We start from the raw sequence: 23,479 nt of genomic DNA, 5'->3' as shown, positions 1-23,479 counted from the left end.
AAACTAAGTTCCAGTTTGGACAGCACTTCAATGTACTAATCTACTCATCTATTTTTATTAGGTTTTTTCATGTATTTTCTTATAGGTATGAGCTTATTTCTTTCCCAGGTTTTGTCTGTTGTATTTTATAGTTTCCTGCTAAATGTGACCTCAAGTTTGACTGGAATTATACGCAACAGTAGTAGATGAATACTGATGATAAAAATAGTTAAATATGTAAACCATGAAGTAAGGCATTTCATGTTTTCAAAAAAATCTTTTCAGAAGATATAAAAGGATAAAAAATGCTAAATACTTTTTATGTATCTAAAGATTTTATTTTTAAATTCCCTTTTTTTTTCCCTCATCAGGCAAGTTAGTACCATGGAACAAATAATCAGTCTCTGGCTCAGCCTCAGGAATTTTACAGAGTAATTAAAAGCTCTAAAGTTAGTTAGGCATCTAGTTCTCAGCATGATGATTTTAAAGCAGTTACACTTAGTGAAATGGGTAGAGCTGAGGAATTGGTGGGTCAGTTTGTTATCAACAGGGACTCTTTACATTAAGTGTCATTTTTGCTCTCACTGCTCAGTCAGTATGACAGGTTTGGCTCTAAATGCAATGAAAGTCTTGGCCTAATTTAAGTTATTCCCTGATAATTTATTTAGAAATATCAAATAAATGGAAAAGCAGTAAAATTCAGATGTACCAGCTATAATAAATTTTTAACTCTGTATGTAAAATTTATACTTAAACCATCGAGATTATATGTGTGGTCAGTTTCTGCAGTCTCTAGCAATTGTTTTCAGGTTATTTGGTGGTGGTAGTTGTTTTCTGAATAGGCTTCATGTCATGAGTTTCTTAGAGTAATTCCAACTGAAATATGGCATTTCAGGTTTGTGTAGTCACTGTATAGTTTAATGTATATTCAAGTGGTGTTTCTGCATACTCTCTGGCATTATACTGCAACAATATGGAATATTTTGAATTTGTTTGTTTCACAGGCTGCTGCTTTGAAAGTCTGAGAAAACGTTCTTTTGTTTTAATTGCTGTTTCCATATACAGTTTGCATGTGAAGATAAAAAAAATGGGGGGGGGTATCAGCTTTTTCCAGTTAATATTATTTATTTTCATGAAAAGGCAGTAAAGCAGTAATCTCTGACTCATGGCAAGCAGACAACATGTTATTCTACAGACCTTTTGGCATTATTCAAGCCATAAAGAATAAATTAAAAGAAGAACCATCAGTATGAGTCCCAAGTATTATATATCTGTATTACTCTGCAGCTCAGTGCATCAAGGAGAGCTAGGAGTGTTGTAACAAGTGGCTCTATAGAGCAAATGAATATTGAAGAAAAGTATGTCAGTACCAGGGTTAAATAGAATTTTCATACAGTAGACAAACATGATTTGGAAAATTTTATTACTGGGCCACATACAATGATAAAGTTTTAACAGGAAAGCTGGTTCCCTTGGAAATTGAATCCAAACTTTCTGACTGAAGCAGAGGAAAGATAGCGTCAGAAATTGTAGAGAAGCAGTAAAGGAAAATTGCTGAATCACAAGGTAAGTAGCATTTCTTCAATACTTTGGCTTCCTTGAAAATACAAGTTAGATCAAAATTTAACATAATTTGAAATTAGTGAAAAAGGCAGTGGGATTCTTAGGTACTTTCTCCTTGTGAAATTACCATGGGTTTTCTGAGTAGGCTGCTCCCTATGACATTCAATTTAGATTGCATTAAATTATACAATGAGAAAAGTTATTTTAATAAAAAATGGTCTTTGGATTATCATGGACAGATCAGAAGAGTGAAAGGGAGACATCATTATACTTGAAATTAGGTCAAAAGAACTATGTCCAGAATCATACAATCATAGAAATCATACAATCATAGAATGGGTTGGCTTGAAAGGCACCTTGAAGATCATCTGGTTCTAACCTCTTGAACATGGACAGGGACATCTTCCACAAGACCAGATTGCTCAGTGTCCCAACCAACCCAGCCTTGAACACATCCTGAGATGGAACATCCTCAACTCCCCTGGGCAACCTGTTCTAGTGTCTCACCACCCTCACAGTAAAGGATTTCTTCTCTTTTTCCCATATATCTAACCTAATTTTCCCCTCTTTCAGTTTGGAAACATTACTCCCTGTCCCATCACTGCAGTTTCTGACACGGAGTTCATCTCTGACTTCCCTATAGGCCCCTCCAGGCACTGGCAGGTTGCTGTGAGATCTCAACACAACCCCTTCTCCAGGCTGAACTGCCCCGTATTTCCCAGCCTGTCTTCATAGGGGAGATGCTGCAGTCCACTTCTCAAATTCTCTGGACTTGATCTGATACTTTCATGTCCTTCTTATTTGGAGGTACTAGAACCAGAAACACTTGCAGAAAGGACTCAAGGCCTAAATCATCCATAGCATTTGAAATGTGGACAATTTTTAATGAGACAATAAATGTATTGTGAAAATGGCAAGGCAGTACTGCTGAATGGCTCACAGTACTCAAAAGCAGTTCAGATACAATCTAGCATGTTAAGTCAGGAAACTGCACTCCTTAGCAGTTTCCTGAAATAATTTAAAGAAAATGCACAACTTTTCTTTACTCACTGTATGCACCTAAATAATGAGATAGCAGGGAACTTGATATATTTAGATTTTTGAGAGTTATGATACTTATGAATGCTTAATCTCATTTGCATGACTACAATAAATAGGGAAAAAACTCTGCTATTCATGGCATTTCCTAAAATTAGGGAAATGTAAATTGAAGGGAAATCATGATTTGAAGACCCAGACTATGTGCCTGACATGATTCTGTCTCTAAATCAGGGGGACTGGTATATAATGTTGCTGAGCCTTTCAGTGTGGAAAAAAAGATATGGACAATTAAGAAAATCACTTACTTCATGGGCTACTACTAATAATTTACTTATACATGTGGTATATATCTTGTTATACCTTCCTCTGAAACATAGTTGTTAAATAGCAAAACTTAAAAGGGCAGATATTATGCCTTCACATGTAGGAATTTGATAAACTGGACTGTATATGGAAGGTAGGGGCCTCTGTAACTTCTTGTTTCTCATAATACCTGAGAAACTAGAGGTAGGAGATTTCCTTAACTAGAAACCAAAGGTTTTTAGAAACAAGCATGTGAAATTCCTCCGATTTCAAACTATGACTTTGAAAGAGAAAATAGTCATTTTGGATTTAGTTCTGGTAATTTTAATATAGTTTTACCCAATTTAAATATAGCACTACAGGTTTTAAGTCATATATTAGACAAGAAATTATTTGGGAAGTCAAGTAGCTATTTCTAGGACTTTTAAAGAAATTATCTGTTTATTTAGGTCTTCAGTAGTAACCAAAATGAACCCTTTCTCATGTAGAAATGTTGTGAGAAAGAATCCTGACATTTTCATTCACATTGATATATCCCTTATGTTGTATTTGTCTTCCTGTATTTAATTTATGTGATATATCTGACATTTTCTCCCCACTGGTCTTTATAAAAACTTCTGCCTGCATAAAAGAGATTAAATGACAACTTCCATCCCAAGTTCAGCTTCAGTTTCTTTAAAGTCAAAGTGAGGACCATCCATCTTTAGTAGTAAAATTAATGATTGCTAAGAATGTTTGCAAAGTGGAGAAATCTGAGGTAGTTTGAAGTTGCCTTTTTTCTTGTAAATATCTGGTGTATGCCATGGAATCAGAGATCTGAGCACAGTTCAGTTTATCCTGGTTCTTATTTGGCTTTAGAGACTTGTCCTACTGAGCAAATCTGTTGAAAGCCAACACAATGGCAGTCTCTGCTAGCTCTGCAGTACATTCACTGCTCTTCTTTTTAAGTAATAGAAAAGACTGCTTAATTCCCTGATTACCACTTAGGACAGATACTGAATTATCTAGATAAATACAGGGTTGAATTGCAATCTCTACAGTATATTTTGGTATATTTTATGCTGATATGGATTAATGAAAAAATATTACTTGTCAGATAAATACAGTATATTTCTAACTGCATGACTAAGAGATGGTACCTATGAGAGAGTCTTTCCATACAAAATGAAGAAATATTATGGCCGAATTCTATATTTATGCTTTTATTTTCAGATCTTCAAGATCTGACTGTATGTAAATTGTTGTGGGGTTAGCCGGAAAAAAGCTGAAGTGACTGATGAATATATACAGCTGTTTATAAAATAAAAGGCTTGGTTGCATTTGAATGTGGATTCCTTTCTAATAAGTACTTACTTCAGTGAACTAATAAACATAAAACTTCAAAAGGCAGCTCATATTAAACATCAGTCTTTTAGGTTATTCATTTACTGCATTTGGATTTATGGTTAAAATATTCCTGTCAGAAGTGAAGTGCCATTTATCTAATCCAGTTTCCTGTGAAAATACACTTAGGTGATTTTGGAAGACTTCAATTACCTAATTGTATAAGAGAATAATTTGTATCTCACAGTCAGTAACTTGAGATGTTGATTATTACTCAATTTTCAGTGTAAGATCAGACAACTTACCTGAAGCACTTTATACCTTGAAATATCTCTATATTTTGCTAAGAGTGTCAAATGAATAGTGACCTGTGAAATAAAGATCAATATGGTGTGGCATAGTATTTTCATAATCACAAGGATGAATTTATCTTTTGCTTGAGCTAAGTGAAAATGAAAATTTAACACTCCAAGGCCATCTCGCTTTCAGATTACTTTTGGCAAGATTCCAAAAATCCAAAACTTTTAAATAAATGTAATATTTCTTCAGATTACAACAGCTAAGTACTTATCAGTTTATTTGTCATTTACTTATCAGCCAACCTATTTTGCTTATCTGTGCTGAAAGGCTGTTCAGAAAGTGACTCTTAATTTAAAGAGTCAGTGGCTTTCAGGGTGTTGTACAAACACCATGTAAAGTTGAGGGCCAGTTTTCAAGAGCAGCTTCCAAACATTGAAGGTGTGTGTCCTTTATTTTTTAGTTTGTACCTGTAACTCAGATATTTGGGGTGAAATCTTTGCCTTCTAAAAATTAATGGCAAAACTCCTGTTAACTTCAGTTTATCAGCATGAACTTCTAATACATTCATGAAGTGATCTTCCAGCACTAAATTCTGAGAATTCATCATAATATTTAAAAAAAAAAAACGAACAAATTTTGCTGTTTGGTTATTATGCAATATCTCCGGTATTTAAATCCGTAATTTTTCTTTGAATTATCGGAATTACTTGCAAATGGGATAGATTATAACAATTTTTTTGTTGTTGTTACAAATTTCTTCAGTGGTTGATCTTTAAACACAGATGCATTTTATGCTCTCTTTGACACATATAGTTACTGAGAAGAGCACTTCAGCTATAAAGAGCATCAAATCACTTGCAGGTTTAAGACAAATAAGAAGTGGCACTTAATTATAGAGCAGGTGCTCAGACCATGGGCTTCACAACAGTTCAAAAAGCTGTTAGACAATTCTATGCAATAAATATACATCATAATGGGCTTCAAACATACATGTGTCATTTAGAGACTCCTGAATATACCAAGGGAAGGTAAATAAAGGAATTATCAGTTCCAAAGCCCTTTGGTAAGTTACCTTAATAGCCCATCAGCCCCTTTTTTAAAAAAAACCCTCTTATGTAAGTTCAGAATTTTTTTAGCTTTGGCTTCAATTTCCACCTATCTGTATGTCATTCCTCATAAGTATAAAAAGGTATTTGCTATCCAAAATACATTTTCTAGAGAGCTACTTCGAGTCTTGATTTTAAAGGATCAGTCCTTCAATCTCATCAATCTCTTTTTTTCCCCCACAGAGAATTTTAATGTCTTGTTATAAGACATTATAACATGACATTATATAACATACTAGGCATGCTTTTCAGAAGCTTTATAGTTACCATTAATTTTTTTTCTCAATTCTTTTTAAGATCCTCAGTGTCCTTCTTGAAGTAAGGGTATCAGAAAATAGGTATCGTATATAATTTCTAATTTTCTTAACACTGTATTCTGAAATAAAATCAGTCATGCATTAGATTTAGATATTATCCTGCTTATACAGTCAGTGATTGTATTCACAGTCTTAAGTAAAGCATCGGAGTAGTTGATCTTCATTTGATTACTTTCTTTGACTCCTCAGCCTTTTCAGTTCCTGCTTTCAGGACAGCATCTCTATCTTGTAATTATGACTTGCATTCATCCTTCACTGCTGAATAAGCTTAGATTTCTTTGTGTTATATGTGGTATTTAAAAGGATCCTTTTCATCAAGAAACTGTGTGACTGGTCTATCTCCAGCTATCATGTTTTCCCTGAAGACTGAATTAAAAGTGACCACATCTCAAACTTGTCCTTACCTGAAAAGCAATAGGATGTCATCATGTTTTAGTCTTAGACACAGAGCCAACAATGAGCTGAAAGGATTTAATTTCAGTATTTTCATAATGTCAGGCTGTCATTCCATAGGTTTATGGCCATGTAAGGTTCATCATTGCACCATGAGGCTTGAACTTTGTCTGATCAAGTCTGCTTCACAAGAGGTTGTTCATTGATAGCGAAATTAAGCACTAGTACAGATTGTTTATTGCCAACAGATGAGAGGAATCTTACAAAAAAATTAAAATTTCCAAAAAGGTGGGAAGTTGATAGTTTGAAGGATTCTTGAAATAAATGAAGATTAATAATTATTGAAGGGGTGAATAATGAAATTTTAATCTAACTAGGACTTCTTCAGGGGAAAGAGAAGGACATAGTTCAAACTGAATTTCTGTATTGTACACTCGTGTATATAGATTATTTTCTTTAAATTTTGCTAGGTTTTTCTCAAGGGTGTTTTTAGAATAAAAGTCAAACAGGACATCCTATCCCTTTGTGTAAGGCTTTGTTGAAAACTGAATTGCCAAACTACTTTTTCAGTGTAGAATCTCTTTGAAATTTCCAAAGCATTTAAAGGATAATAGAATGTGCCTCTGCTAAAGAGCATAGATAATTTTGGAATTTTCAGTTTTGTCTATATGGAAGTTACATCCCATTTGCATGCTGCAAGATGGCAGGAATACTACCATTCAATGTTAATGGTAATGGCAAAGTTTGCAGCACTATAATTCCAGCAATCTTTGTGTCATCTGTAATAGCCGACAGTAATAATAATCAATTTGGAATTAAATTATGAATAAAATCAAATTATTAACTAAATTATTGAATTATTATTAATTAGATTATTAATAAAGCTACAGTCTGGACATTGGTATAAGCCAATGAAATGCTTTTGTGAATGATGAATGAATGTTGAGATCCAACAATTAATCAGTTTTTAAATTATTTAACTTTTGTATAAATGTATTTCTAGTAGCAAAGCTGTGGAGAACTAAGACAAATACTTTACAGAATACCATTAATACCATTTTGTCAGCCTAATTTATCACTGCATCAAATAATATTGCCAGGTGTATTTAATAAAACTTAGCTGTCTGTGCTAATGTCATTAATCAAATTGCTGTCTTCTACCAGCTTCTGTCTCAGAAATAAATATTAACAGCTTTTACTCTTCAGAGACCTTGTTTGACTGCTGTAATATTCACTTTAGGATATAATAACATACAAATTAGCTTGTTTTTCTTACAGTCACAAGGAGTAGGTCTTCTGTTAACATAATCTTTGTTTCAACATAAGCTTTCAGCATGTGGAAGGTCATGGGGCACTTGGGGAAATTTTAAATGTCAGCTTGACCTATCTTAAGGCCTAGAGGTCTTGGGTTGCATGTTGTACTACGAAACTTTGAGGATCTCTGCCACAGGTGATTGAATTTGGGGAATTAGGCATGAAGTGTAGGATTTAAATTAGTACTAGAAGTGCTAAATTTGCACAGGTTGTACTGTAATTAACTTCATTAACTTTTACCTCCTGTTGAATATATATCATGATACTTGCTCTTTTTAACAAACTGAGCTCCTCATATAGATGCATTGCACAAAAAAATTTTTACTTCATTATTTCTTTGTACAGAATTCAAAATTTAGGACTCTTGCGCTCTTCAAAAACAATATTAGTGTTGAATATATAACAGACAGTTAAGTATGTCTGTTTTGCATAGTCTTTTGGGTTTTAAATACCAAATCTCTTCCTTTATAGAGAGTCGATATGGATTCTGATGGCTGCATCAGCTTCAAAGAGTTTGAATCTGCAATGAACTATGGACAAGAAAAAGTATCACCAGTGTACTTTGCCTAAGGAATATTTTCTGGTAAAAAGACAAAGTTAAAACTTCAGATCTCAAGATATTTAAAAATCAATGAAACTTAATTTGTTTCAGCCAGCATTTTAAGAACTTTGACTGTAAGAGTAGCTCTGAAGAACAGCCTTTGAAGATTTACTGTTGACAAGTTGGGTGTATTAATTTACATGTGCATATGTGTGTAGAATGCTTAAAATATTTGAAATCTCAATTGATTTATAATCACCCTACTTAGGAACTGTAACTCTGTACTTTTTCCTTTTGACTTAACAGACAAAAGAGAAGCAATTATAATTTCCAGTTACTGTGAAATTTACTTATTCACTTTTTCAAGGGGCCAAAATATCTCACATGAATAGAAACATGTAGATTAAATTTCTGGTAGAAAATGCCTGTTGGTTTTGGGGTTTTTTTTATCAGTAGTATATTTATCTTCCCTTTATTGTTTTATGTACATATATTGTTATTTTTTATACATTACATGTTGTTTTTAATTTAACACTTATTAGTTAATTAGATACATTATTTAGTTCTGAACAATTACCAAGAACTGTGTATGCAAGGAAGAAAGCATAAATACTTTGCTTGTTTTTTAGTTTTTTAATAGATTTAAAAATAATTTTTTTAAGCATGGACCTCGATCTTGCAGGCTGAAAATTCTGTGTATTCAAACCTTCAGCTGACTTTTAGGAAGAATTTGGAGATATACATATGAATATACGGTAGCAAGATGGCAGAATTTCCCAATAGCTGAGGGACAGTATAAGGTAGAAGTTTTCACTGGCTATGAAGTTTTCTTTGCCCCTCTCTCTCTCAGTCTCTTCTGTCCAGAGACATGTTCAGAGAGATGTTCTTATCTGCTATAATTTTATATACATCCATCCAAGCTGTGCTATAACGAGAGAAGTATTTTTTATTCTATTTATTTTATCTGTGATCAATTTCTACTGTCATCTCATGTTCATATTAATAGTAACAGAAAATAGGGATTTCATTACAGGCACTGTCTCTGATCATATGCCCCATGCCATGGCTTCATTTCTGTTTAGCTGCCAGCTGTTAAGTTGCTTGGTAGAGATTTTTTTTTAAACTGTCCAGAAGCAATCCTTTCCTCAAGAGAGCCTAGAGTCTGTAGCATATACTTATACTGATGAAAATTAAGAGCAAAATAGCAAATAATAATAATAATGATGATCAGTAAGAGGAAGAGAGTACCAATTTTACCCTTATGTCAAGAGAGTCTCCATTTTTTTTCAAATTTCAGTAAGGCATTCCACAGGACAATTTACAGGTAAAGTATTTATAAAATGATATCTATGTTTTCTGTTCCTGTTACATGTATGTTTCTCTCTAGGTACAATGAAACTGGATTTTTTCCCCTTTTTAATTCCAAGGCAGGTAATATGTAAATAATGAGAGGAAGTTGGAGACACTGAGTATATCAGCAGATATACCTGATTCTGTATATTAAAACCAGGTACCTGCTAGATGAAACGAGCTGTAACTCAAATATCCTGCTTTATGTGCTAATCAGTGGGAGCAAACTGGTGTTGCCTTTGAAAGGTGGTGGTAAAACATGCTAATAGATTGGAGCTTTGCCTTAGAAATGCCATTTCCCAATAGATGTATGTTTTCATAAGAGAATCATCACCATAGATATTAATTAGCAATATCACCACATGCTCTTCTGAGATGCAGGAGACTGAATTATTATCCCACAGGGATAGTTTCTTCAGGTCTATGCAGAGTCATGAGAAAATGTATGACAGTTTACTGTGTTATTACTTAAACTGTATTTTTTTTTGTTCAGTAGACCTCAGGTTTTTTGGTGCCCAGACCCTGTACTCTTCCTAAACACTAAATCCATTATTTTATTGTGATACATTATTTTTTATTGATTATTTTATTTATTTTAAAAATAATTATTTTCTTCATAAGTAGCAGTTGAAAATGCTATGGCCTGCCTCCTGTTTATATTTCTGGTGTACCTGTGATTTGTTGTCTAAATAGCTGACAATGTATATGCTATACTGTACATGAATAATATTCTATTAAATATTTTACCAAACAGAAAGATCTTTGTATGCTTTTAATAGTAAGAAATGTGTATAACTTATATATATGGCAAGGAACTCTAGAAAGGAAAGTGCTCTTATATCCTTTATTTCCATATGTTCTCAATCTTCATTTTCTCAAGGTGCTATGAACTTGAATTGCTGAGTCAACATAAACTCCAAGAAAGGCCCACAACATTTTTTTACTGTGTTGGAGTTTTTTTAGAAAAGAGCAGGTCTGTATTAAAGGATGATAAGTACTCTTGTTTCTCTTCCCATGGGGACTGACAGAAAGGAACTGCTGATGACCACAGTGAAATGGAACTGAGTAGGCCACTCCTCCTTTTGAATACTAGAATGGAAATTAATTACTAGCTACTGCTTGTCTGGGTTTTGGCTAGCAAACTGCAGAAACACTTCAGCCTTGGCTAAACCCAGATAAAATTAGGAGTGACATTTATTAGGTGATGGCCTATTCTTACTAATGTTTTAGGGGAAAAACAAAAGCAATAGCTACCCTGCTGTTGGGTGAAAGAGACTACATGCTCCTCAGGTTTTGTTTTCTGCTCCTGGCTTTAGAGCTCAGCATCAAATATCAACATGGGAGGATTGGCAGAGCTAAGAGCTATGATCAACCTTAGCCTACAAGCTGCAGCTCTGACAACTCAGTTTAACTCTAGAGTGAGATAAAATGAGACTATTCACTCACCAGCAGGTTACATTCTTATCTGCAACATTTTCGAGAGTGTAAGGACATCAATGATGAAAGTGATATGGGTCGAGATAATAAAATGTTTTTGTTTGATCTCTGCCATCTTTGCCCCTGGGAACCATAACTGTTTGAACCTCCAGAACTGAAAAAAAAAAATGAATTGCAGTTGCTAAAGAGCCATTGCTCTCTGATAAATACTTATTCATGGACCTTATGGAACAGGGGATGTTTACTCACCAGAATATTATACTATCTTCTCAAAGTTAATGAGTGCATTTGCTTTCTTACTACATAAACTTTTTCTTGCTTTCTGACACCTCATTTACTTTACAAAGAGTATTTCCTTGTTAATAGTATCCATTTAAAAATATTTACTTTCCAAATGAGTGATTATCTGTTTAAATTATTGTCAAATGTATCCTTTATATGCTTAGCCAATTGCCACCATTTTATAGTAAACAGATTATATAACCATAAATGTTATCAAAGTATATTTGTTTTTTCCCCTAGGGCTTCTGTAATTCCCTATAGCTGTTGAAATCTAGTAATCTGTAATTTCCTTTAAAAGGCTTTGGATGGTTTTGACTTTTTACTGTAGTCTGTGCAGCAAAAAGGGCAACCTACTTTAAACTAAAAGAGGGTAGTTTTAGTTTGAACAAGTTGTTCAGAGAAGCTGTGAATGTTCCATCACTGGAAGCATTCAAGGTCAGGCTAGATGGGATTTTGAGTGATGTGATCTTGTGAAAGATGTCCCTGCTCATGACAGAGGGACGGACTAAAAGACCTTTTAATATTCCCAAACAATCTTGTTCTATGTTTCTGTTATTTTGTTTATTGAATGAATAATTGTAAAACTAAGGTCTTTGGGCAACATGGCATCCCTGATGGCCTGTCCAGTGTAAAATACTGAAATCTGGGAGAGTTTTCACTGAAAAAGAATTTAGACAATTAAGTCAAATATCAGGAGTGGCCACACATATTTTTTTTTTAATTTTCACTTTTCCCTTCATCAAACAATATTTCATCAATTTATTCATTAATCAGAAGAATAAAAATAAATGTATATGTGCAGGGCATCATAGAATGGGCAGCATTTCCCTATAAGGTTCCCAAAATAAAACTTTGTGTAAAGATAGTACATTAAGTTTGTGGCAGTGTTACTGTGTCTTCTATCTTTAATCAGCTGTGTGGGTGGTGGCTGACTAGTCAGAGTAACGAGCTGACACACGAAATGTCACAGTTCAAAGAAAAGCTTTGGCATGACTCTCATTTACTATATCAGCTTTACACTTCTCTGGCAATGAAATGCCATCTTAAAATCAGGATGAATTACAACTGCATTCTTCATTCCTGCTTTGATTCCTTAACACTATTCTTTGGGAAGACTGCCCAAATGTAAAAAAGAGTCAGGTCTGTTTGTTTAAAATTTTGTGTAGAGATTCCCAGTAACAATCTGAGAAAATACATTGTACCATTTTCTAAAAGAAATAGTAGTAAGAACTGGGGGGTTTAGTCATAGTTATTTAAGGATCCATATTTGAGCCTCTTGTTCGCAAGAGGTAAAAAATTAGTGATGAATTTTAAAAGAGAACAGAGGTTGCACATGCATTAGCATTTTGTCTCAAACCAGTGCAGTTCTGAAGAGAATCTCCTGATCTTCCCCACTTTCTGTGTGTTGGTTTGGTTTGCAGAGTCATTCTGTTGCATGCAAATCAAGATTCATTCTGGAGAAGAATAAACTAGAAGACCATTCTGGGCTTACATGAAACATGCAGCAATACCCAATGGAGGCAGGAGCCTGAATAATGACTACTTTGCACCATCGTGAAGTTCTCCAAGCCTCCCTGCATATGTCAAGCAGTCCAGCTGACCATCAGCAACAAGGCATCCCATGTTCCATGTCTGGTTTTTCAATAGGAAGAAAAGCCCATGTCACTGCCATCAGTGTCCTCTTGGATTTGTCTCTGTGGCTCAAGGCCCTCAGTCCTTTTAATGGGACCTTTGGATATTGATCAAAGTTAGAGTGGGGACAGAGTTTGACAATCTCTTTCGGTGTCTCACCTCTCTCACAGTAAAGAATATCTTCTTAATATCTAATCTAAACTACTTTCTTTCAGTTTGAGACCATTTCTCCTTGTCCTGTCACAACATTCCCTCATAAAAAGTCCTTGTCCAGCTTTCTTGTAGGATCCTCTCAGCTATTGCAAGGCAGCGATCAGGTTCCCCCAAAACCTTCGCTTTTCCGGACTGGACAAACCCAATTCCCTCAGCACTTCCTACTAAATTACATTGACGTATTTGCTAATGTAGAGTTAGTCATGGAGTCTGGTGTTTAAAATTGCTTTGATATCAGTGCTGTGGAGAACATCTTGGCCTTAGTTGAATTATATCTATCACTGACACCAGGTAGGAGTATTTTTTTGTGTCCTCCGGTCAAGTTTGCATTTGTTTATAACCTACTTTTAAACAGTCATTCTGATTTATATAAATTTCACTTACTATTGGCTTTACTATATGCAACATAAAGTTGAATAATATGGACAAAGATGGCTTACAAACTAGCTATGAGAATTAAGAGACCTACCATGGTATGTCTTAGAATGAGCTGCTGTGTTAAAAGATACGAGATAGGTCCCCTGAGAAAAGCCTAGTAGCTGCAGAATATTCATGTTAGAAAGGGGAAAAAAACTTTTAAATACTCAATCTTGCTTGGAGAAGAAAGCTGTGATAGATGTTAAATAATTGTGAAATATTCAGTGGCATATTGAAATGTAACAGATGCTATGGAATCATGTTATAGTCAAACATTGTACTAATTTTCTAAGTGTCATATATTTGTTAGCATTCCTATTTCTGGCTAAGGGCAATCTTGAGAGTTAGTAATACGAAATCTAGTGATAAAAGAGTACAAATAACAAGTCATTTGAAGTTCTGCTCACCCACTCTGTTGGGAAGGCAGCATACAGATATATGTATCTATCTCAAAAGGCCTCAAAAGTTGAATTACATGACATACTGACTTTTGACAGTGCTGTCTTGGAAGAGGAAAGCCCTATCCCAGTACTGAAATCTTGTGCCAAATGAAAGCAGCCCTGAGATAGGGCAAGTATCCTAGATTTTTCAAGTCCTCATTTGGAAGACGGGTAAACCTGATGTGATAAATTAGCATATATATTAGGAACATGTTTTAAGATTTCTTTTTATTTCTGAGAGGGTCTTGGTCTGAATCAATGCATTTAATTAAATGTTTTGGGAGGGGAGGTGTTATTTGTTTTTTTCATAGTTAGCTTTGTGTAATGATCAGTTTTTATTGGAGATTTTAATAATACCCTGAAGTCAGACTTACAAGGAAAATTACAGAACAGTAAAAATGATGGAGCCAAAAAAACCTTTCTGGACAGACACAAAACTTCACCACATGAAAGATCAAGAACAGAATCCTGAAATTTAAAATAAATGGAAGAAAACTGTAATTGTACTATGAGACAGATCTAGGATCAACCTCTTCCAAAGTGCATTCTCTGACAGTTGGTAGCAGTAGTGATGTAGTGATAGGGGTGTAGAAGAATGATAACCTCCCTAAAATGCTTTGTGTGTCCAGCAGCCAGAGGTTCACATCTCCCTCCATCATGTGCTGTAGACATGATTCTGTTCTCAGCCACACTTGCTCCTCTCTACTTCTTTCAGTCCTGCTTTTTTTCAGTCTTTTTGATATGATCAGGACTATGCTCACTACTGAGGGTGTGGAAATAACTGTGGCTCTATATAGCAGCACAATAATGTTTCCCATTTTATGTTCTATAGCTTTCATATAAAGAATTTAAAGTTCATTAGTGAAATTGATGTACAGTTAATTCAGAAATGTTAGGAAGCAGTTAGATTTATCTTTATTTTTGCCATGATCTTCATTCATAAATGATATATAATTGTACTATCATAAAAATACATACATATATGTGGTACTTATCATAAATAAGACATAAAAACTAAAAGTCAGACAATTTATAATATTTAAACACCTAAACAAATAGGAAGGTGGCTCTTTTAATCTGCAAAATGAGTGAAGCAGCTAAGTGCTAGCTTGTACTGAAATCCAATTGTACATCACCTTGAAAATCTTGTAGGAATTAGCCCGCAGTTTAAGGGCTTTTTAAAAAATTAGACACTTCATATGAATAAATAGGAAAAGGAAGAATTTTAAAAATCAGACACCTATCATAAAAAGTCTCAGTCAATGCAGTTTACTGAGAGCATGAGGTAGATCCTCAGACTGGGACTTAACCTCTGGTGGATTGATAGACTATAGAGCAATATAATACAGAATGCTGCCTAGAAACAAGGTTTGAGGTCTATGCTCTGCTGTGGTGGTACAGCTGTGCTGCTCTGAGTGGGAGGAGTCCTCCCAGCATCTGCTGAGAACCCTCTGCACTGCTGTCCCGTGCTCCATCTGCCCTGTTAGGCAAGGAATGTTCCAATGTCTATGCAGTGCCACAACCTGAGTGTATTCTGATCAGACAGTCATGGAGAGATAGGCTCTGTTCACCATGATCCATGAGAACAGCTGCAGATTTCTAAACTTAGCAAATCACCTAAATTTACTGGACCTTAAGAAAAGTGAGGCATACAGATTTATTAAAAAAATCATTTAATACTGAAACTTATTAGGTGCTTTGACAAAGACTGGTCAGAAACTATGTTAACATTGTTGCTATAATTATAATGTTTTACTCGTAATTGTGAAAACTGTAATGATCTACAAGTTGGGATCATGTGTTCAAATTTAGATCAGGAAAAGACCAGTTTTTAGGCATACAGAATGGAGTGCTGTAAGTCAAGGGTGAGAAATCATGTTGGATCTCTACCTGAAAACTCATCATGGAAAAAAGAACAGTAGAATATAAAAAAAAAATGTAACTCTCTGATTTGTACCAGTTCTCCATTGCAGTGATTCATCATTGCAGTTCTTTGTTCTCTATGGCAGCTCTCTACCTATAATATGAAACAAAAAAAATTCAGAAATGGTGTACATAGGGCAAGGGACATAAAGAAATTCAGGCACCTTTGTCCTCCTGAAATAATATGAACTTCAGAAATGCCCTATGGGTCAGGTCTGTGGTCCATTAAGTTCAATAGCCTGCCTCCAACAGTGCTCATGGGAAACACTATTTGGAAAGGGCACAGAAGCCAGGAGGTGCCTGCAGTTCAGTATCTTATGCTTCAGTATCCACAGACACTAGATTAAGAAAACTGGAGGGCTCTCTGCTAGTCTTAAAGACTTATGAGGAAAACCCCCAAACATTTACTTTTACCAGAATTGCTAAACACAGGCTAAGCTAAACTTGAAATTTCTAGGACCCTTCCAATCATAGCCGAAAAAACAAAACCTTGACCCTGTCATAAGAAAATGTAAACAGTCAAAGACTTTCAAAATATATTTATGATCTTTAATATAGATATATCATTCAGTATTCTTTTACAGCATGCTCCTTTCTCCTAGGAAGCATACAAATGAGATTATATTTTAGCTTCTAATTAATAGTGTTCCACAGCCTTCTGACAACAGAGGAAATTCTTCAGTGTCAGCTTTGCTCTCCCTTGCACCTACTTTCTTTGAAATTACTTTTATCATGCTTTCAGCAAGACTGTAGCTCTTAACAGAGGCCTTGGTATCAAAGATGGAAAGATTCAAAGATGGACTTGCACACAGAAATCCTTCAGTTGTATTTTACTTCAAAACATCTATCTATTTGGGCTAAAAATGAGAAAATTATTTTTCTCAGTGACATACCCCTGTATTTCACAAAGATGTTCCCAATGCAGTTTTTGTATTGTGTTAAATATGTTCAAGTGTGGCAAAAATAATGAGCAGTCCACTTAATTATTTGCAGGTCTTCAATAATCTGCAAACTAACATAGGCATTAAAAAGCAACACAATAATAACAATAAAAAAATACATAAATCTATAAAACTGTTAAGGAAAGATTCCTCATAAATTTCTAAATTAAGGTATACTGCATTGCTTTTATACCATCATTTCAAAATCTGATGCCACATAGCATGGGGTCAAATCCCTCACAGTGGCTGTCATATGAGACCAACATGAATAGTTGGACTTGGTGACCTTAAAGGTCTTTTTCAAACTAGGTACTCCCACAATTCTGTGATTAATACAGCAGACCCATAATTCCAAGTTTATTTAACAAGGTCTGATTTTTAAAAATGTGTTGATTGAAGTAAGTATACTACCATCCTGTTATTTCTGACTATGTTATTCTCTCAAGCATTACCTGCATTTCTTATTTTTATTTGGTCCTTTTTATGTCATTCTTGCACTGGAAAAGGATGTTAGAATGAGTGCATATGTGCTTTATGCTCCATTTATATTCCTAAAATGGTATAAAATGAACAAATGAAGAACATAAGCAAGGTTATTTCATGTAACTTTGTATGTGTTTAAAGTTGTGGGCTTCTCTGTGAGATTGTACAGAGTATCTCAGATTCCAGGAAATATTACATCTTCCCAAGTGAATGGTAATAATTGAAGTACCTATCTTCCATCTCTCACTTTAGAGGTTTTCTTCACTCCCTCTGTTACACAATCATTATGGATGTGACATCCTGTTATTACATGAAAAAGTAGAGATTTCCAGGAGATAAAATCTCAATTAATATAAGGACCCTTTGAGTGTACATCGTGGGGAAGTCTAGCTAAAAATTCTTCTGAAGGAGAAGTTGAAGCCAAGACAAATGTGAAACAGATTGCATTTCAGTGTTTTTCAGGTAGCCTGAGTCTTCATGACTTCTACTCTTATATAAATGACTTCAAATTAATTTCTACTTTCTTTTCTGTTTACTTTTCAACAGCATGAATTTAGTTTATTTTAAACAAGATTTAGACATCTGTTAATAAAGTTGGTGTATACAAAGAGGAGATTTAAACATGTTACTGTCTTTAACAGTCCTGCTGATTGTATAGCAGAAATGCTGATAGAGACTTGCTATTTGAAGAACTGAAGGGGACCCAGAAACAAAAGTAGACCAAGCCTGTCAGTGTCACATCAGGCTGACCAGAGCATCTCAGGACAATTTAGAAACCTTGGAATACGACACTAGAAATACACTTCAAGTATTGAGAGAGATAAGCAAACAAATTAATTAGTGGGTTTCATACAAAAGAAGTTACAGTAACATAAAACTATTTTGGGTTTAGACATGATTACTATAGTAATATTATTTGTGTCTGCTGATTTGCATTCCATTTCATCTAATGTAAATGCAACACTGGCAGGACTACATAGGCACCAGTGAAGGTAAACATGGACTTTTTAAAAGTATTAAACTTTGAGCCATGTCTCACTGAATTACATACAATACATTTCTGAAGACCTTAGGGCTTCAGAACAAAAAAATACATGAGCTGATTTATATCAGCAAAAAGTAGCTGAAACTAAGATGTTTTCAAATATCTGAGCTAATTATTCTCTTGCTAATTGTAGATGTCTCCATGTTGTGCTCCACAGCAGAGAAATACCCCTGCACATTTTTCAATATCCTATCCATAGCCAGTGGAATCAGAAGTGTCAGAGAAGATTTTATTTCGTCAGCATAATCTTGAATGCTGATGATATGTATGAAAACAGTAATCTAGTTACATGTCAACTGTTGGAACTTTTGTTGGAAGATTTGCAACTACACGAAACATCTTTTTACTTACAATTTATATTTCATTCACAAACCATTTCTGCCCAATAAACAAGAAATACCATGATGCCACTTTGTAGTCACTTCTCAGAGCATAGCAGTTAATCTAACTCTACTGTTAAACTGTTACTGTATATTAGGAAATATATGTGATGTTAAGTTACCTGCAATATAGGGCTAGGGTTATCTTAAACTTGGCATTTTTATGCCTTTTAAAGCCATCATGCTGTAAAATGCATGCAATCCAGTTAAAAAATGGTTTTCTTTCCTTTAAATACAATCGATCACTGTTTCAGGAATATTTACCACATCAGCATCTATTCTTGCACAGGATCCCAGTAGACAAAGTACTCTGCAACCATATCTAAGAGGGCCTCTGCCTCTCAGAATAGGGTACATAGTTCATCTTTCCTGCTGGTGAGATAAAATATTTACTCCACTGTTTTATGACTGATTTTACTTACCTCCAGCTATGCAAATGCCACATTTTTTGCATGTTTTGCAAAACCTCTTAACGCCCCTTCCTGAATCAATCAACAGCAAACCTGAATATTTCACCTCTGTGAAACAGTCTCTGTTATTATCATAAAAATCACATGGGCAACAGTAGGCTGGCAATCTATGTTTGATGTTTCTCCTCCCAGCAGCAGATAATATATGTGCATAATTGCTCAAGTGCCATCTGGTTGCAACTTAAGATGTGTTGCTCATTGATAATGAAAGCACTGATTTGGTCCCCACACATAAAATGGAAGTCTGTTTAACACAACTATGCATGATTTTATAGGACCCTGAAATAAAAAAAGAGCAATGCTTTGTCCAAACATTTTAAGAAATATTTAATAATTTAACTTAATAATGTATTTAATAATAGTTTTTCTAAATAGACTGAAAATATGGCTGAAAGAGTCCTGATTGTTTTGGAATTGAAAAGTTTAATTATTGCTATGAGCATGGAATGGCAGTGTGAAATTCTCAGTGCACTTAATCACACTATAGGGCACCAATAGGGCTTCCCCAGCACAGAGGAAAGGAGAGGGAAGAGTGAGGTTAAAGGTGGTTGGGGCTCAGGCCAGCGTCCACTGCAGTAAAATGGCAAAACTCTCTTTGACACCTATGTGTGTGGCACTGCCCTTGTCTGTTTAAAACATGGGGTGTTATCAGAGCAATTGGAAAAAATCCCTGGAAGAAGTAACAACTGAGCAAAAATATTATTCAAATGCATGAAAGACTTGCAGATATGAGAAAAAACCCGTAATAATCCTTTTTTTCATGTCCATTGATAGTGCAAAAAGTAATGTGATTAAACTGTGGCATGTGAGATTTACTTTAAAGGAGGGGAAACTTTAATGAACAGGGAGTGACTGGCAGGGATCTCTTGCCTGAAGCAGTTGTCAAGTGCCCATTAACAGGGAGGCTCTAGAAGAGGCTGTACACACACCTAACAAGATAAGCTTAGCCCGTTCTGCCATGGGGTAGGGAGATGAAAGAATGACCTCTGAGATCCTTCCAACCCCTGCTGTGGTCCTCTGTATTCTGCATGGAGACTCATCTCTCATGCCTTTATAGCAACATTTCTGCATAACTTGTCATTTCAAGGAGCAATGTCCTTAACAGTTCTTCCCTTTGACGGGTGTTTGAGACAAGAAAAAGATGAAGAGTTATGTATTTGTTTTTTTAAAATAGGTTTTAAAATTTGCTTGTCTCTCTGATAATGTTCACTTTAAACACAGATTATTGCCAGTTCAAATGTGTGCAAAAGTGATAAGGGAGGTGACTAGGAGCTTATTATTAATTTGCTGCTTTTATTTTTGGGAAATTAACATTCTGGCAAGAAATTTAATTGGAGTTTTGTTAATTCTCACAGTGATGCTTTGGTTCTTCCTTTTGGGACTGAAGAGAAAAGCCAGCATCTGGTGTTTGAGGATGCTAGGGACTTATACCATATTTTGTCTAATATCTCTACTGTAAATATACAAAATGAATAATTAGGTGAATAATGAGGTGTCCTGAATGAAGACTTCTCTGATGGTAACTACGGAACGTTTTTACTCCTGTCACTTGTTCTCTGTTGGGCATCTTGGGCAGCAGGTTGCCCATATGGATATTCTCAATGTATTTTTTCCAGGCAGAACCCAGAAATAATATTGACAAAGGTTATCAGATATGCAGAGATGCTTTTGCTCTTCAGAGCTCTATCTGTCTGTATGAAAGGGACAAACATAAGAATAGAATTTGTGTCATGGTCCTAAGGACACTGACAGGCCTGACTGTCCCTGCCTGGCTTCCCCAGGGCTACCCCCACCCTGCTTCTGGCTCAGGACCCCGTGTCAGCCCCCAGGGCCATCAGCCCCTGCCCCAGCAATGCCACAGCAGTGCTGCTCTCCAGCTGCTCAAAGCCCTGCCCAGCCATGGGCCCTGACAAGCCTGCTCCACCTCTGGGCTCGTGTTCCCAGCTGGTTCCCAGCCTGAGCCTGGCCTTATCCCCAGGGATGTGCCCGATGCTCAGGGCTACTGCAGTCCCCGGTGCCACCAGCCTGCCCTGCCATCCTGGGGCTGTCCCCAGTGTCCCCAGCCTGTTCTGCTACCTCAGTGAGCTCCCATGGCTCATAGAGAGCCATCAGGGTCCTGCTGCCCCAGAGCTTCTGAGCTGGTTTGAGCTCAGATGCAAACAAGCTGTATTAGAGGTGTTGTATAGTCTGTCCTGATACAAAACAATTCTGTGAATTGTTGGGATATTTTACTGTTCTTGCTGCAGGGAGAGATCTGGGGTTTTGTTCGCCTCCTGGGTGCAGATGCCCTCACTGTGTCCCCTTGTCCTGCTTGGCCACCTGAGACTACACCAGGCCTCCTCTAGGGTGGAAAGAGGCAAGTTCCCCATCTTTATATTTTCAGGATTCCTGAGAGAATGCTGCCATTCTCTCATCAGCTTCTTCCAAAACACCAAGACTTGGAAGTTTGTTGAACTTGGATGTAATACTAGATGGAAATAAGAGATCACAGACTTGTGAGGAGCAGCAGAGGGAGCTGGTGTTGTTTAGCCTGGAGAAATGGAGGCTCAGGGGAGACCTTACTACTCTCTATGACTATCTGAAAGAAGTTCTATCCAGGAGGGTGTTGGTCTCTTCTCCAAGGTAACAAAAAACAGGACAATAGGAAATGGCCTCAACTTGTGCCAGGGGAGGTTAGATTGGGTATTAGGAATAGCTTTCTTTATGTAAAGGGTGGTCAGGCATTGAAACAGGGAAGTGCTGGAGTAACCTTCCTTGGAAGTGTTCAAAGGGTGTGTGCATGTGGTTTAGCAGTGAAGATGGTTTAATGAGGCTAATGTTGGACTCTGGGATGTTGGAGGTCTTTTCCAACCTTAATGATTCTGTGATTCATGAGTCTATACTTGTTGGATGCAGATGGTATCTTTCATACATAACAATTTTGCAATGGATGGAAATGTTCAAATCACCGGTACACAGTGGCATGAAGGGCAACTCTTCTCACTTTCCATGCAGCAGCTAAGGACAGAGCAAGGGGTAGGAGCTGCTGACTTCAGCCACAGATGTGCTTCAGCCATTGCTGAACAATTGCTTATTTTGTCTGTTCATTGCATTTTTAAAATATAAATTGGAAATAATCTGGTTTGTTGATTTCATTTGCTTTTACCAAAAAGAAACCAAAAGTGGTAACATGGGTGACTACTTGATACCTCTGTAAATGTGTGGCATCAGGCAAAGTAAAGGAATGTTTGGGTTTTTTCCCCTTGAATATTTTATTAACATTCCTGTGATTAGCACTGAGCAAGCTGAGAGCTGAATTTCTGCTGCTGTGCTGAGGCAAAAGGAGACACTCCCCTCAGCCAAATTTCTAGTGACACCAAATTTTTGAAGACATCAATGGGACAAGAGTCAGAGGATCCCACTGGGGAACACCACCATCTCCTGACCATCCTTTAGACAAATTACTGGGGAAGCTTGACACTGAGCCAGCTGGATTCTGTAGAATAAACATTATCTGAACTTCAACTTTCCACCTTGAATGTAGCTGTGTATAAATAGAATGAAAAAATATTTCTTTGTATATGTGATATGATAATTGAAGTTAGCATTTTCTCCACACTTGCTATTCTGAACTGTAAAGGAAAGCTAAACGAATTGTCAAGGAGACATAGTGGAAATTAATGATGGCGATAGAAAGAGCTCAGAAGGGCTCTGGACGTCTGGGCTCAGTGCTCTGCTGAACACCAGTAATTGGTTAAAATCTGTTAATAGCACCTTAGGTAATATCTGAAACTTTCCCTGACAACTCTGCTGGCTGCTAGCTATGCTTTTGTGCGTTCATTTCCAGACATGCTCTTTTCCATCTCCTTGGGAAGAAGACTGAGTGGAATCGGCAGATGACTACTGCAACTGTATCACCTCTTGGCTCTGTCCCTTGTAGCCTGTGCTCACTTCCAGTGGTCAAGTTACCTGGTCACAGGTATGTAGTCCCCCCAGCTTCCTATCATCTGCTTAGGGAGGAAACTATAACAACTGTGCTGGAAAACAGGTAAAATTGTAAGAAATATTGCCCCTGACAGCGATGGAAAGTTGCAGAAATTTCACTCTGAACCACATATGTAGAAAAACAAGTTAAAAGACACCAGTGCTCTGCCATGACATCACTAAGATTTGATGAAATGACAGTTCTTAAAAAAAAAAAAAAAACAAACGGATTTTTAAGTCTGCCTTCAAACGCAATCTTGAATAACAACTCATATTCCCAGTATCATGGCATGAAACCCTAGACATTGCAACTACACAAAGCA

Source organism: Cinclus cinclus, chromosome 6 (assembly GCF_963662255.1).
Source record: "Cinclus cinclus chromosome 6, bCinCin1.1, whole genome shotgun sequence".
NCBI lineage: Eukaryota > Metazoa > Chordata > Aves > Passeriformes > Cinclidae > Cinclus > Cinclus cinclus.
This window is presented reverse-complemented; position numbering follows the sequence as displayed.